Source organism: Ictidomys tridecemlineatus, chromosome 1, assembly GCF_052094955.1.
Source record: "Ictidomys tridecemlineatus isolate mIctTri1 chromosome 1, mIctTri1.hap1, whole genome shotgun sequence".
NCBI lineage: Eukaryota > Metazoa > Chordata > Mammalia > Rodentia > Sciuridae > Ictidomys > Ictidomys tridecemlineatus.
The window spans coordinates 137,989,267-137,994,669 of NC_135477.1; the positions used below are offsets into that span (position 1 = coordinate 137,989,267).

The 5,403-nt window shown below is 38.3% G+C and overlaps 1 pseudogene; it reads right to left on the bottom strand.

The window, feature by feature from the left end:
- Positions 1–4,159: 4,159 nt before the first annotated feature.
- Positions 4,160–5,176, bottom strand: LOC101967969 (serine/threonine-protein kinase 24-like; annotated as a pseudogene).
- Positions 5,177–5,403: the final 227 nt, after the last annotated feature.

The window sequence follows — 5,403 nt, forward strand, 5'->3', positions numbered from 1 at the left end:
TTCTCAGCTCTTATCTATCTAAATTTTGCCTTCATCATTCTTAAAGTCCTTTCCTTTTGCAAATCCTCTTGATATTTTAAGTCTATCTATGTCTCTTAATTTTTCTTTCATGTTTTCCATTCATTTATTTCTATGTGATGCACTATGGTGTTTAAAAAAAAAATCCCACCTGTTAATTTACTCTATTTCCGTCTAATTATCTTTCTTTTGTTTTCTGAGATCGCCCTGTTCTTGTTTTATAATTTCTACTCCTTTATTTATCTCCTTGAGGATGTTAACATATTTATAAACCTCTTTCAGAATAAACTATTTTTCATATTGGAGAATGTGTTAATCCCTTAGTTTATTATGTTTGATGAATATCCCTCTTGGAATTGTGTCTTTGTGTGATTTATAATTCTTGATCAAGAATTCATCTTTACTTTGCATTTGCCTCTGCCAGACCAGAGACCTATGGGTTTCATTGATTCCAAACTGATTTTCATGTTAATGCTTGATATATAAATTTATCTGGGTTATATTAACATGTATAGTGTAGCTTTGGATTCTGATTTCTCAAGAGTAAATCCTTTTTCTCTCTTATCCTTTAGTATATAGCAAGTTTCTTTACTATTTCTCTAGACAGTGGTTTGAAATTTCTGGTTCTTGCCAGGCGTGGGGTGTACAGCTGAAGAAGCTAGTTGGAAGGCTGAGGCTGGAGAATCACTTGAGCCCATGAATTTGAGAGCAAACTCAGTAGTAAAATGAGATCCTGTCTCAACAACAACAACAGCAGCAGCAGCAGCAGCATTAAACCAAAGCCTCAAACCAAAATCAAAAATATAATTTCTGGTGTTTTCTTCTTAGACAAAGGAGTACACCTGCATTTTGGGCTTTAAACAGGTATCTTGGTTTCCATTTGCATGGTCTTAAACCATGGATGCTCTGCCAGGTGTGGGCTCTGAAGTTCTAGGCCTCAGCCAATAAGAACTATGAGGGACTCAAATACTTGTATAAATTACTCAGCTTTGGCAACTACTCATTCTCTGACCCTGACTTCTTGATATCTATACTTGGAGTATTTTTTTTTTTGTTCACTTTAAAATTGGCCAACAAAAACCATTTTGCTATATTTAAGCCAGCTCAGTTTGCCAAATAGGTTAGAAGACCACATAGTATTTTTTTAGTAAATGATTTAAAAACCACTGGAATCCAGTTAAAGCATGCTATTAATTATGACCTGACCTCCTGCATGTGGTGTAGAGGTTAGAAATAAGAGATTCCAGGTGTGAGTGGCTCAGAGGAGGGTTAGGAAAACCCTAGCCTACAGTTGATCAATTCTTTTCCCTCACCTATTTCAAGTCTCAAGTCTTCATTCATCTGGAAAGTTGGACTAACCCCACCTTTTATTATACTCTTTATTCCTGAAGAACTCCTTCCCCTATCCCTCTGTTTCCTGCTAAATACACTTGTTAATTTTTCCTTCTTCTTCATTTTCCTCCTTCTCTTCTCCTCCTCTTTCTTTGTAGTACTGAGGATCAATCCTAGGGTTTCATGCATGCTAGGCATTGCTCTGTCTTTGAACTACAAACATGCTTGTTAATTTTAATTAGCAACAAACTAATATGTAACATTAGCCATGAGCTATCTAATATTCAAGTTCAGAGAAGAATACAATGCCAACACCTAGGATCTTTGAAAATATATTAAATTTTAAGACAGTAGAGCAGAAACTTCGTTTTTCATGAAATTGAAGAAAATTCTTGTCTGAAATTCCAAATGATCTCCTTTGGATTTTAAGTCTTTTTTTGGGGGGTGGGGAGCAGGATTGTATTTTACATGCTTATATTCCCTATAGCATTTAGTTCATATCTATGATCAGCATATTTGTTGATTTGAATATAAGATGAGGGGATTTCCCATTAAAGTTGGTAAATTTTTTCCTCTTCATGGCTATAATCTTTATACAGGCAGCCATTTGGGTCAATATGTGTTACTACATAAGTGCCATTCCAGCTCTACATTATTCCTCTCAAAACAGAAAAAAAAACCTTTTTGGAGAAGAAACCTGAAAAAATAGAATGAAATAAGTCAGAATAGAATAGATGAGAATAGAACAGAAATTTCCTTTGTATTTATAATTTGGCTACCTAACATCAATATTTCCTTTTCTTAATAGCTCTCTAAATTCTTTGGATGTGATCTCTGTCCATTCTGCTTATCATTGTGATTTGTGTAGGGCATAATTGACTTAAACTAGTTTCTGGGCCATAATGAATAGCTTCAGATGGGTATGTAACCCAATCAGAGGCAGTGGGATGGCAATAAATAAATGTGGGGGTTTATACTGGAATCTTCCCACATTGGAGGAACTAGGGATTCATTCAGAGTGACTCTGACTTGCCTTTTCTATGGCACCACTATCTGGGGGCTCACCCTGCTTGATCAGGTACTGTGTGATCACATATAATATCACATAGTTGGAGGCTCAGTCAGTGGACTCATAACCATGTATCTACTGAACCATCACATGTTATAGCCTAGAAGCTGCTGGTTTGATAGAGTGTTAGAATTGCCTGGTAAAAAGGCCATACTTTACAAGGATCCAGTGTCATACCTCAGGACACATGTATACTTAGAATTTTTGTGGTACTCCTCTATAGTAGGAAGATTACAAGGGTCTGGGTGCCAAAGATGAAAAGAAGAGTGGTTTCACTTGCATTATTCTCAGTGATTTTATGAGATTCATAGTTTACAACCATTGCCCCTAGTTAGAGAAAAATTTCCACACTCCCAAAAGAAACCCCATACCCATTAGTAGTAACTCTCTAACTCCCCTCCCTGCCCCCATTGCCTGGCAATCAATAACATGCTTTCTATCTCTATAGATTATCTGGATATTTCCTATAAATGAATCATGCAATGTGATATGTCTTCTTTTCTTCAGCACAATGTTTCCAAAATTTATTTGTGCTAAAGCATCGTACTTTGTTACTTTTATTTTTTAATACCTTTATTTGTTTATTAATTTATTTTTATGTGGTGCTGAGGATCAAACCCAGTGCCTCACATGTGGGAGGCAAGTACTCTATCGCTGAGCCACAACCCCAGCCCCACTTTGTTACTTTTCATGATAGAATAATACTCACTTGTACAGATACACACTTCCCCCACAGTACTGTGGATTGAATCAGGGCCTTGTGTATTCTAAGCAAGTGCTCTACCTTAAAGCTCCATCCAAGTTCATTTTAAAATTTTATTTTGAGAAAGGGTCTTTCTAAGTTGTTCAGGCTGCCCTTGAACTTGCAATCTTCCTGCCTCAGCTTCTCTAGTAGCTGGGATAACTGGCATGCACGAAAATGCCCAGCCAGATATAACCTATTTTAAAAAAATCCATCTGTTAATGAACATTCAGATTGTTTCCATTTATTCTCTTTTAAATGAATAATACAGTGTAAGTTTTTGTGTTAGGCAAACATGATAACCACTACGCTACGGAAACTGAGCTAAGTGTAAGTTTTTGTGAAGACATAAGTTTTCAAATTTTTGGTATATACCTACAAAGAGAATTACTGGATCATGTGGTTACTTTAACTTTTTGAGGAATTAATAAACTGTTTTTAAAACAAATGTTACAAAACATTTTATTCATTTTTTTATTGCCTGTCAAATATTTACTCCATAGTCATCATCTACAGAAGAACTTGGCTGATTTGTACCCAGTGATTCCTTATGCATGCCACAAGGGTTTCTTAAAAATTACATTATATGCAAACTTATACACAGATCCACCAGTGATTCTCCATCCCCCAGAGGGAATTATTGACTTAAAGTAAGATAACTGAGGTTTCATGTCTTTAGTTGCCTTATCATAATCCCAAATATACATTTCAGGGGTTTTGTTTTCAAAGACATTTTCCTTGAATATGTGCACTATGGTTAAAATTTAAAAAAATTTAAAAAAACCCAAAACAATTGTTCTAAGGAGCTGGTCCTCCCTACTCCATGTGAGAGACTTTAATAGGCTGAGGCATAGTGAAGGCTAAGTGGCCCTGGACACCACAGGGGGATGGCCCACCATGGCACCCCCAGCACAGTCGCAAAGGGCTCTCCTTGACTGTTCAAAAGGAGGATGAAGAAGAAAATAGAAAAAAACAAAACCCCAAATGCCAAAGAAATTTCAGTGGGACGAAGTTCCTCCACCACTTAGAGAACATCTGGGCAGCTGTTGTTTGTACAAGCTGGGCTACCATGGTATGGAGATCCTGGGACAGGCCTCTTCTGCCAGGTAGATGGCCCCTCGCAGCACCTCCTGGGACCATAGATTCCCTCCGCATGCGGGCTCTTCTTCAGCTCTGCAGAGGAGAGATAATTGTTGATAAACCCTGAGAGAAAGGCTTCCTTGGGACATCTTACATTATTTTTGCAATAATAATTACATCAGTTGATAAACCCTGAGGGAAAGGCTTCCTTGAGACGTCTTGCGTCTTTCCAAACCCGTTGACTAAAGAGCTCCATTCTCAAGATTCTGAGATCTAGTTTCTGGAGTCACTACCTACCGATGTCTGGCCGTCTATTTCCGCTTTGGAGTCCTCAGAGCTGGAGTCGGCCTGGCTCTGCTCAGCCTTCCACCCCTTGTACTTGTCAATGAGCTCCATCAAATAGGATGTTTACTTTGCATCGTGCATTATAAATTTGTGCTTCAGCAGCTCCTTAGCAGTGGGTCTAAAGCTTTCCTCCTTGTTCAAACAGCCCTCCACAAACTCCTTGAGGGGTGTGCTATAGTTTCCTTCTAGAGTTGGAATAAGGAATAAAATGTTCATGGTCTGCAGCTCAGAATGAAGTGACTCCCTTTTGCCAGTTCTTTAACTGTTGTACCTGTGACCAGATGTCCGCCTTCGAGTTGTACGCTGTTTAATGACCTTGGCGCCAACCAGAAGGGGATGCCCACAAAGGTGTCCTCTGTTTCTGGGTATCTGTGAGCTGGCGTGCCACTCCAAAGTCAGCCAACTTCAGCTCTCCTTGCTGAGAGCAGAATATTGATGTCTGATGGATTTTCTTCTCTGAATGCAGATAATCAAGTCCTTTCAGATTTTCTCTTAATATATATGGTAGCAATCTGAGTTTCATCTGAAGGGCCAGGTTCTAATAGATTCAATGTGGAGTCTCCACCAAGATATTCCACTATTATCCACAATTTAGTATGGTTTCAGAGGTCTCAGTCCATAAGCAGCTGACTCCATTTTTCTGCATCAAAGGTGAGGCAGAACATTATGGCAGAATGGGGAAGGGCATGGAGGAGGAAAGCAGCTCAAGATATGGCAATCAGCAAGCAGAGAGAACATTTTATTTTTTTGTAATTGACTTAGGCCTTACTTATGTTGTATGTGGTCAGACAATGTTGTCAGTTCTTTGGATCTTGTT